The sequence below is a fragment of the Sebastes fasciatus genome, chromosome 6 (genome assembly GCF_043250625.1).
Source record: "Sebastes fasciatus isolate fSebFas1 chromosome 6, fSebFas1.pri, whole genome shotgun sequence".
In the NCBI taxonomy this organism is placed as follows: Eukaryota; Metazoa; Chordata; class Actinopteri; order Perciformes; family Sebastidae; genus Sebastes; species Sebastes fasciatus.
The window spans coordinates 32,652,227-32,664,401 of NC_133800.1; the positions used below are offsets into that span (position 1 = coordinate 32,652,227).

At 39.4% G+C, this 12,175-nt stretch overlaps 1 protein-coding gene across 8 annotated transcripts in view; it reads right to left on the reverse strand.

Annotated features, from left to right (window-relative positions):
• gpat2 (glycerol-3-phosphate acyltransferase 2, mitochondrial) overlaps window positions 1-12,175 on the reverse strand; it is a 153,161-nt gene that overhangs the window by 88,504 nt on the left and 52,482 nt on the right. The window lies entirely within an intron of this gene.

The window sequence follows — 12,175 nt, forward strand, 5'->3', positions numbered from 1 at the left end:
TGTGAGAAAGAACATTAACCAAAAAACAGGAAGTAAATCTGGCTGGAGGGGAGAATTAAGGCATCTAATTCTCCTATAGATTCAATGACCAGTGGAGTAGATGCTCCTGGTAAACTCACATTTATTCAATTCTTACTGAACTCTGGAGGAGATTGACAGCTGCAGAGCATATATATATATATAAAATGATGTCGAACACAGATACCACAGGGAACCGAGTTAGCATGGCCCCCCCCAGGCTATATTGACTTACTTTTTATAGATCATGAACATTGTCTTAAGGTCTCGCTCATGCTCCCTCACTCTCTTTCTCCGTCTCTCGGAGGCTTCTCAGGCTAAAAGTGTTTACTTTGATAATGCAGTGTTTCACTCTCTTGACATCTGCTGACTGGTGCTGGCAGGGCTCCAGCCTTGCTCTCTGCTATCTTTGATAGACTGTGGAAGTTGGTTTTAATTGTAGGGCTGTGACATATTTGAGAATTAATAACTGCTAGCGGTTTACTTAGCATAATCAATCCCCCGGCTGGAGACAGGAGCGTGTTCAACTATGCTCCGAGTTAATTCTGTGGAGTGATTTGTTTATAGCACAGCATTTAAATTGTGTTGCTTCTTGTTGAGCAACAATGAGACTAGATCCATGGGCATAAACTTTAGCAAACCAAGAGTTCAGAACAATAGATTAAACACTGTACTTGTCTAAAGATTAATCCAGCGGTTGATTCATGCGCTGCACTCTAAAGGGCAGTCGGCATTATTAAAGCGGCACAGTTAAACTGAACAGTGTGTCAGAGCGCAAGCACAACGTGAAGATTTAACAATTTCACAGAAATGAAATTGCTTTATATTTTCTTCCAAAGTTGAAGTTTATTGTTGGAGCAGCTTATAACAGCATGGTCCAGGAACAATGTCTAGCTGTCTGTTAAAACGGTCTGGACTTGCACTTATATAGCGCTTTTCTAGTCTTCTGACCACTCAAAGTGCTTTAAACTACATGTCAACATTCACCCATTCACCCACACATTCATACTCTGTCGGCAGAGGCTGCTATACAAGGGCTTAAGTATAAGGTATTTGGGGTTAAGCACCTTGCTCAAGGACACATCGACATGTAGGCGGGGTTTTTTAGCTCTTGGGGAGCCACGGATCGAACCACCGACCTTCCGATTGGTGGACGACCTCTGAGCCACAGCCGCCCCATGTAGTTTCCCAGAGAACAGCTAAAAGCCCTCGCCTACGATCCTTTATAGTATGGAAATACTTTAGACAGAGGCACAACAATAGGGTGCCCCGTAAGCTCTGCAAATTGGAAATGGCTGATCACAGTAGTACAACTGTTAACCACGAACACCTTCGAAAACGAAAGCATCCCGGAGGAAGACAGCTTACTTTTTTTATTTCCACCAAAGCCAGATCTATTAAACACATGGAACGTTATTGGGAGTTGCCCCTTAAAATTGATTTTCTACTGTAAATGTTTCGTCATTGCCCCCATGTAATATTTAGTAACCCTCTCCAGGGACAGAGGACGGAGATGCTCCATAGTTCAGCATCTTGTTCTACAGTTCTACAGCACCAAAGAGAATAGGAAGTGAAACAGTAAGCACCATAAATCCTGCATGAATCCAGAGCTTCTCGTACCTGACTCACTTTCAACAAAGGCCTGACACTAGGGACAGTTTGGGAAATGTTGTTTATGCTGACAACTTAAGTAGTGAGAAGCCAACACAGACTCTGGTATCTGGCCTTTAACACCTCTGAACTACAGTTCACAAGAGAGGTGCCACTGCAGTGTTTACTTCTGCCTACAGTATGACCTGGGTTCGTCTGGTGTGCTGTATGGCATCCAAACAGGATTTCAAATTAATTTTAGTGTCTAGTAAGACTACAGTCTAGCAAAAGAGAAGGAATGGCTTTGTAGGTTGAAAGTACAAACAGTATAGAGGAAGATGCAACATTTACATGACTAGTCATGAGGAAACCTGGTGATGAGCAGCAATAGCGAAGGTTTTATAAAAAATCTTAACACCATTTTAAATACTGTATTATAATCTTACCTTTTTGAGTTTTACTGTTGTTCATCAACAACTTTGGGAAAGGTCTTTGGCTGGGCTTACATAACTAAACTTTTAAATCCTCACACATTAAATTGGATCCCATAATACCCCCCAGATGAAATTCTCTGATTTTATTCTCTCGACTTGCACACAAACACTTAAAGGTGTTTGATCTCCTAACACTCACGCACAAAGACACACATTCATGCTCTCTCTTGCCACAAAACCTCTCCTGATTATCCTTATGGTTGTGAAATGCTGGATAGATTTGGCTGCATTTACAGTCGACTACCCTTTATCTCAGCTGTCCATCACACTTGTTTGCTCCACCAGCTTGTTGCCTCTTTGTGGTCAACATTTCAGAAGTGCTCTCCTTTCGTTAACCTCATTGATTTGTCTCATTTCGACCAATGCTACCACTCAAGGCGGTTATATCACTATTCAGAATTGGCTACAAGCAGGACAATACCCCTCCTTACTCAACTCCACCACTCTTAAATCTCATTAATATGAGAGCTTTTCTCTCCCGAGGACCAGAGCAGCTCTGCTAAGCAGTCCACATTTTTGGTGAACCCATTCTGTCCACTCTAAATTCATTCAGACTCCTGTTTCCCACCATTCTAACTAGGAGTGGGAAAAATAATCAATTCCCCTATGTATCGCAATTTTGAAATTCATTTTTTAATGCCAGAATTGATATATTTGCTTCATTTGAGTCTACACGGAGGTAGAAGTAAGTTACCGCTTTTATTGTTGTAGTCTGAGTAACGTGACGTCATATCAGTTCCGTATTCGTCAACCAAAACAAACGCGAGCCGAAACGAAAAAGTAGAAAACAGCGGAAGAAAAAAATACTAATTTGTGATTGAAATGTCTTTATTCTTTGATTTTTGGGTTGCTGGAAAAAAATGTAATAAATAATGCCTGACAATGACTGATATATTTGACTTCATCTCTGACTACATACATGCTGAAAATTTAAAATTTTTACTGTATTAATTTAGATATTTTCCAAAGTAAAAGTCCCTAGAAGTGTACGATTCAACTTTTTCCCATGGTCTAGTGTTAAAAAAGTTAACAAAAATCGCAATAAATTGCAATATCAAATCACAATACAATACACAAATCACGACATAGGTGAATCATCCCAGCCCTAATTCTAACAACAAAGAGCCAATATCTGGTTCTTACCCTGCACTCCTCCTCAAACTTCATTTTCAACAATAGTGGACGTCAATATTTCATGTCTTATCATTAATATTTAGTTGACACTGAGTCGAGCCCTATCCTGGTCAAAGGCTCCATGACAGAGATGCTCCATAGTTCTGCATCTTGCTCTACAGCACCAAAGAGAATAGGAAGTGAAACAGTAAGCACCATGAATTCTGCATGAATCCAGAGCCTCTCGTACCTGACTCTCACTTTCAACAAAGGCCTGACACCAGGGCCAGTTTGGGACGTGTGCTGACTTTATGCTGACAACTTCAGCCGACACAGACTCGGGTAAAATCCTGACTAAATCCTTAGATATAGCACAAACATACAGCCTCTCTGAGACACACTGAGGCGCCCTTAGCAGCACTTGCTGTCTGCTGGAAAATGATGTAATTATGGTGCAACCATGAAATTTACAGGAGTCATCTATTTGAAGTCAGATTAAAAATACTTAAATAAATAAACTTAGCTGGTTTACATGCTGTTGCAAAGCACTGTTAAGCTTTTACTACAGGAAAAACATGACCGATAAGCATGTGATGTGACGTTATGAGCATCACAGAATCCAATACTATCAAATGAGGCAGTGGTGTAGTCATCCACTCAGGAATGTTGACTTGTACACCAGCTGCACAGTCCTGATTGGTGGATGCTGCATATTAAGGCCCATTCTGGTAGTTATCATTCTGCACTGTCTGACAGCAGGCAACGCAGCGCTCAGCAGAGCTGGCAGTGTTTGGAGAATTGGCTCTGACGAGGTTCTAGCTTGCGTGGTCTATTTCCCGGCTGCTGGCAACAAGCGGCTCTGAGGGTTTTATCAGCCAGGAACACTCGCAGGGCATCAGTCCCAGTGACCGACCTATTGAAACCATTAACGTACAATGACTTGCAAATCGATCTAGACACCAATATAAAAGTAGAAATCTGTAACCTTCCACATGGTGCCGTGACAAGGTCGCACAGTTGTTGTGGTGAAGCCAGTCGTTTATTCAGCTATTCAAAAACTTGAAAATGCAACAGCTAGCAAACAGTTCAGTGCTTATGCTTTATTTTGTTGTGTAAAATTGACTTCAACTGTGCTGGCTCTGTGTTTAGCAGCCTTTCTCACTGTCAAACACATAAGGTAATATAAAATATAAGCTTATAAACACTTCTGGATCGCAAACAGCATTCAATAAGCTGGTTTGTATTTTCTTCAGTTCTCCACCACACAAATTGGCATAAATTAATGAATTTTGAATGAACAATACAGATATCCAGTGTTTCCCACACAGACTTTACTTGGCCTGGTATGTTAACGGCCGCCCAAGTATATTTGGCGACCCATTTTAGCATTTTTTTTTTTTATCCGGCCGAGAGAATGACACCATCTGCGATTAAGTGGAGGACTTGTGGTGTGCGGGCTGGACCCACGGCGGGACTACCGTGGCGTAAAGCGGCCCAACGTGCTGCTGACTCTGCTCAACCAGGACTGGATCTAGGTGGTCGACGGACTGCTGCGCTCCGCTCACCCCTCGTTGGACTTAAAGACTTCTAGTGTCACACACGAGGTTCATTCCAGCAATGATTGTTTTTAAGAAATCTTGTAAGCCTTTATTTTAATGCTTTTCCTCATTTAAAGGACCAGTGTGTAACAATTAGGGGGATCTATTGGCAGAAATGGAATATAATATTAATATGTATGTTTTCTTTAGTATATAATCACCTGAAACTAAGAATCGATAGAGCTGTTTATATCTACATTTCTACAGTAGCCCAGAACGGACAAACCAAACTCTGTTAACTTTTGCTGCTTGGGCCGGAGTCGATAACATTACTCGCTCCTGTCGCCGCCGCTCTCTCTCTCTTGCTTCATCACTCACTTACCACGTACACACACTCACTAAGCACTGGCTCTGCTCCAAATGGCTCTAGAGAGGGCCATTCGCGTTTTCGCGTCAGCCACCGAAGCTCTCCAACACACTTGGCACACGGGAGAGGCTTCAGTTGGTTGCAATCTCATCACCTCACCTCTAGACACTGCCAGATCCTACACACTGGACCTTTAACAATGTATTATTTTACCCAACCGACCGCAACACATCTGCTATTAATCAGAAATGTTAATTTTCATGACCGGAATCCACGCATTGCATGTGTGTGTGGATGTAGAGAGACTGAGGGAGTGGGCGGGGCTGGGTAACGTTCTCTTGTATACAAGCTGAATCAGTTCATCCGCATGGCGCGCAATGCTGTTTCTGCTCGACTGTTGAGCTCACACAGCAGCAGTAGCTAACAACATACTACACCAGAAAGGTAAGATATAAAGTAAACAAAAGTCCCACCAGCGACCATACTGCCCAGAGATTTGAGAACCACTGGTTTATTGACTTATATAGCTAACAGCAGGGACCACCCAAAGAAACGCTCCCTATGTAGATATCAACGGCTCATTCTAAGCTAACGAAAACACAGCGATTCTTAGTTTCAGGTGATTATACACTAAAGGAAACATAGTTATGAATATTATATTCCATTTCTGCTGATAGATTCCCCTGAAATATTACACACTGTTCCTTTAACTTCAAAAGAATCCACCATTAATCCAAAAGTGCCAGCTATCACCACAAGAACAATCTAATTCTGTGGGAAACACAGGATACCAGCTTTACAAGCACACAAAGTAAGCAAGAAGCCACCTGCACCACATACTGTACACACAAAGCACTCTTATTATGAGCCAGGTTCAAGTTCTTTGCCAGACAATCCTGCGTTTGTTTTTCCAGAGCCTTCTGCGTCAACAGAGCGGATCCATTCAAATAAATGAGGGTTCTGCCTTTTAGATTTTTAGTCTGTGCACAACTAGTCTCATAATCTTGTTATTTATTGGGGGATATCTGGGTTAGAGTTCAATAATCTCCCTGCTAATGGAAACACTACAGAATCATTGTCATGTAAAAATTAGATAACAAATGAACCAAAATTATTTTAATTAATTGCGTAGCTCTTCTAAGAATCAGCCCCGACAAGAAACACTGCAGATCTCACCGATGCATTCAAACGGCACGCAGACAAGCATGTTTTGACAGTACCCCGATTATTAAACTTGCATACCAAGTTTAATAATTAAATAATCTTTACAGCAACACTCATTAAAGACCTCTTTTATATTTCATAGACAGCAATTCAGTGTTTCAAAATACACTCTATCAAACAGTCACGAATCACAAAATGTAGTCACAGAATTAAAACAGAGTGGGTGGATTCTGTCACTTAACTCAAAGGGTGGGCATCCTCGCTCCATCCCCTCCTGTTAGACCCCCTCCCTGTACTTTTTCTTTACTAAATGGAATTTCCCATGCATTTGTGCCCCCAAAAGCTTGACCCCAGTTCACTGTTTTATCTCAGTCCATTTAATGCATTAAAGGGCAACTGCATACAAATTATTCTTGTTGGAAAACATGAGCTGTCAGAGCAGCGGGGGCCCATACGATTGTACGGGTAGAGTGGATTTTACTACGCAAAACCTCAATTAACTCTGTTTGAACAATCCTCTGGGTCTCTGAACTTCCATCCCATTTGTTCAGAGACCTCCTCTGACCCTCCCTTCGCTGATGAAAGAGAACAAATTTAAGCAAATGAATAAACCGTTGTTTACTCTTTCTACACACAGAACATTTAGTTTCACAATAATGCATCGTGAAGTGCTCTGCCCCGCAGAATGAAATGGATCTGGTAGCAGGTTGAGAATTCATTTTGTTTTGATTGATTATATTAAAAGCCCTCTTCAACTCTGAACATCATGTTCTTGTTCTTTTGAGTGGTGGGAGTGGAATAAAGCAGTTCTCTCTTAATAGTCTTACTCCGAAGGCACCCAGATAATTAGGATGACAGGTTTATATCTTCATGATGTTTTATCTCATCCGCTTCAAACTTTAACTCTTGACCCGAGGAAGAGGAGCGGATGTATCTGAATAAACTAATGGGGATCCTAATAAATACAAATAAATACAAATACTCTGGTAACTGAGAGGATAATAAACAATGTTTTGTTCACTTCAAGACTTAAGGGCTCTAATGTGTGGTATATCTATCAGGACTGGGACAATTCACCTATCTCCTGATTGTATACTATCACGATACTTGGGTGCCGATTCAATATGTGTTGTGATTCTCCGTGTTGCAATTCAATATTATGATTTATTGTGATTTTTGTTCACTTTATTAACACTAGACCATGGGAAAAAGTTCAATCATACACTTCTAGGGACTTTTACTTAGTATAAGAAAAAGACATTTCCATCACAAATTAGTGTTTTTTTCTTTTTAATTTATGTCGGACATGTAATGTTTTATACTTCTGGTGAATATAATCCAATCAATCTTATTTCCATATATGTATTTTGTATATACAGTTCCCTTTGTTGAGACCTTATTTTGAAAACCGGATGTAGTCAAACATGTATACTTCTGCCAATTTCTACAAGGTGATCTCTAGCTCTCCCGTCAGCTCCGTTCTCTTTATACATTCATGGTCAGCTCCATCGGGGCCGTTTTAATGCGTTTAACATAAATTTCAGTATATGGGTGCTCTACAGTTGTAGCGTCGGCCCATTTGACCACGGAGATGAGAGTGACGGCTGGCCTGACCGCACGTTACCGCTATACAATAACGTTTTCTGTCCACGACAGAGTTAGCATGCAGCTTTAGCCAAGATGTCTAGCTCTGCTTTTACTGCAATGTGTGAAACCCGAAGTGTTTCCATACTTTACTGGATGTGTAGGAATTTAAAATGTGAGGGTGCAGGTCGTATCCACGCCGACCCTCTGACGCTTTTTACTTTCGGCTCGGATATGACTTCACGTTACTCAGACTACAACATTAAAAGCGGTTACTTCCCTCTACCTCCGCGTAGACTCAAATGAAGCAAATATATCGATTCTGGCATAAAAAAAAATATTTTTTTGTTTTGTTTATTATTTCATTTTTTAATTTTTTTGCTAAGTCCATTATCAGATTTCATATACTTTTTCTCTCTTATTTAATTTTAGTTTTATAGTTAGTTACTGTTCTTAATTAGTTAATTTACTATTTTATTTTCATTTTCTTATTTCTTTTTCCCTTTCATGAGACCAACATGGGGAAGGGGGAGAAGGGATGGTCCCTTGTCTGTTTTTTATTTCATATCAAGGACAATTTGTTATGTTCTACATTTGTTAAGGTGACTTTTGCTTGGTCTATAAAAAACCCAATAAAAAAAATTTGAAAGACAAAAATCAATTTCAAAATCGTAAAAAAAATAAAATAAAATGCGATACATAGGTGAATTGATTTTTTTCCCACCGCTAATATCTATGTGTCTTGCAGTAATTTCTAATGACTTTCTAATTTTGATCTTTCATTCATCTTTTAAATAGGTGTGACAAAGAACCCATTTAAATCAAAACAATCTGCACTAATACAGCAACACGCTGACTAATGCAAAGTAGTTGCGTATTTAAATCAAAAATCTATTTAAATACTGCATGACGTTGCCTTGTTTACAACTGTGACATAAGTACAGCATCCCCAATTTACCTCAAAAGCTGAAAATAGATGATAAATAAGTCAAAACGTGTGAAATGCTCTGGGTTGTTTACTAAGGGAAAGTCACCATATAATTCAGTGCATTAAGTGGAAGCTGCCGGAAAGTGTTTTAGCCGTGTCAGCTTATGGCTTTTATTAAGCTGTCATTTTGTTGTTTGGCTGCAACATCTGAGTAAATTCCACCAAGCATACACTATTTTAAGACCTCCTGTTGTAAGCCTGTCATCTTATTGACTGGGCGCCTCCGTAGCCTAAAGCATTCTGACAGTTGTCACCACTGGTGTACTGAAATTTTAATATGCAACAAAATCAATATGTCATTCACTTCACAGCCCATTTCAGGGACACCCATCAAGGCAGCTGTTGCATTGTATTACAGAAACCTGGAGATGTAACGTACAATTGTTCTCCTAATCCTAGTCCTTGAAAGCAGTTGTATGAAAACAGTTGTTTTTCTGATTCAAACTGGACAGGACTAAAAGGACATAGGTAACAATATTGGTTTTTACTTTACTTTTGTTGTGATCACAAAAAGATTATTTCATGCTTAAGATAAGTTTACTTTCTAATTTAAACTGTGGTGTTTATTGTTTTGCCTGAGTACATAGACTGTCTCCGGTCTTTACTGTTTCCAACAACAGATACTGTGATGTATTTGGATGCAGGGCACCACTCCTCTGAGATCTGCATCCAAATAATCCCCCATAATAAACCTTACATAACATAATAATAATGTCCATTGGCACTTTTATTTTGTGTTGTTGTTTAATGTATTTTGTTATTTATTTATCAAATTTATTATTATTATATTATATATTATTTATTTTAGGGCTGTCAATCGATTAAAATATTTAATCGCGATTAATTGCATGATTGTCCATAGTTAATCACAATTAATCGCAAATTAATCACACATTTTTTATCTGTTCAAAATGTACCTTAAAGGGAGATTTGTCAAGTATTTAATACTCGTATGAACATGGGAATTGGGAAATATAATTACTTCATGCAAACGTAGGTATATATTTATTATTGGAAATCAATTAACAACACAAAACAATGAATAATATTGTCCAGAAACCCTCACAGGTTGCCCCAAACTACATGTGATTATCAAAAAGTGGGCATGTCTGTAAAGGGGAGACTCGTGGGTACACATAGAACCCATTTACATTCACATATCTTGAGGTCAGAGGTCAACAAGGACCACCAATGGATTCCTTAGGTTTTATAGTTTCATATGATACCACTATCTTCACTCTAGCTTTAAAACTGAGCCCGCTACAACCTAAAAATCATAAGTTGCATTAATGAGATAAAGAAATTAGTGGCGTTAATAATAATTTGCTTTAAGGCGATAACTTTGACAGCTCTAATTTATTTACATATTTACTTTCTTACCCTCCCTGTTTGTCCTGAGGCTGCCAACATAGTGTGGACCAAATATTAAACAAAAATAATTGACCCAGAGTCGACACCGTCCTCCTGTGTGTTCACTGTCAGACTAATCCTATTACTAGCAGCGCTCAGGACCAGCCAACAGAGACAGTTGGGTATTAAAGAGAGAACTTTTCCCCCTTTTCTTTACTTAAGGCCTGTTTTACTTTTTGGGTTATTATTTACTCTGCTCAAACATTAAAGACTCTATAAACATCCCATATCAAAAAGTGGTCAAAACATGTAGTCTTTAGGACTCCTAGGTGCAGCCATCATCTGGGGAATTGTGTTATTTCACGCTGATGATGACTTGATGCTGAAACAACGCTTTTATTAATCTGCCGTGAAATAAACAACTTCTTGGCACTTGTTCCTCCTTCGAGCCTTTATTGTTGGCTACAGTATTTCATTGTTGATTGACATACCTCTTTTGCTTCGGGCCCAGTGTTTCATTTAATTTTTAATATATTTTTTATTAAAAAATAATAATAATGGAACATTGGCTCACCAATATATTCACAGTTTTTCACAGTATTATTAATTTTAAATGTGTGTTCTTTCAACAGGGCATGTGTGGTAAGCTTTAGCATACATAAAAATACCAATAAAAGAAAAAAGATCAGGGATTCCATCAGTGTATTTTAAGCCCGGTGGGCCGCCGCACCTAAATTGCCTCCCCACTGAGCCCAAGCATCGGGGTGCTTTTAAGATGTTTTATAAACTAAAATGTGTTATATAAGTAGCAAACTCCTTTAATTAATAACTCAGTGTGTAGGTTGTGTTTGGTCGAGAGAGAGAGAGAGAGAGAGAGAGAGAGAGAGAGAGAGAGAGAGAGAGAGAGAGAGAGAGAGAGAGAGAGAGACTCTGAAGTTAGCAACAACTTCAGCCCAGGCTCACTTAAGGTGGACTGACCTTTCAGGTGTACCAGCTCATTTTAGTGACAAGTTGCTAACATGTCTTTGAACCAGGAAAGAACCAAACATTAACTTGCCTCACTGACTGGCTGCCACATTTCACAATTGTATATATACAATACAATACATCTCTCCCCGACATCATACAGCCGAATCAAAGTTCAACGTAGTAGATTAAGACGCTATTATTCCATCACTTTCAGCCTTATCTCTGTGTTTCTGTGTCCTGATGAAAACATTGAAGTCTTTGTAGCTTTAATGTGACTCAGATGTTTTATTTGACCGTCGCAACCGTGGAAAACTGGAGCAGATATCTGCGTCCAAATGAGCATCCATAAAATCTTGACACAAATATGTTGTCAATAACACATAATATAATACAGTGTTATGGGGGATTATTCTCCTCGTTGGTTTTAATAGTCTCATTTTCTGCCTGTCACACATCATCACAGACACTAAATGAAAGGCTCATTCTGTGGACGAGGGTGTCCAGGAACTCTTAACATGCGGGAGGATTTGGCCAGCAGGAAAAAAGTCATCTGCTTAGTAATGAAAGCTCAGATTATGATGAGTACAGTGTAATAACTTCTACTGAACTCTCAGTGACCTGATTTCAACTGCCAACATGTGGAGGGGCAACTCAAGTGGAGGAGTTTTCACTACAATCAACACCTGTAAAAGGGAGACAGATCTGTTAAAAGTCCAGTTGCTTATATTGGACCGGACTTCAATATTAACTTCTTGGCACATCTGTCGAACATAAAACACAGCAAAGTGTTGACACAAAATGTTTCATCTGGATGACAGACACGTTTGAACTAGAGCCTGAAATTTCTCATTTTTTAGTAGGCCTGCCTCCAAGTGATGGCTGAGGCGGTTCCAAAAGCAGACAACTGAGAAACTACTCTGCCACCTTGTGACCTCAGTAGTGATGGAAAAAGAGCTCAGTGATAATGATAATGATATATATCTCTGAGCTTAGCTGAGCT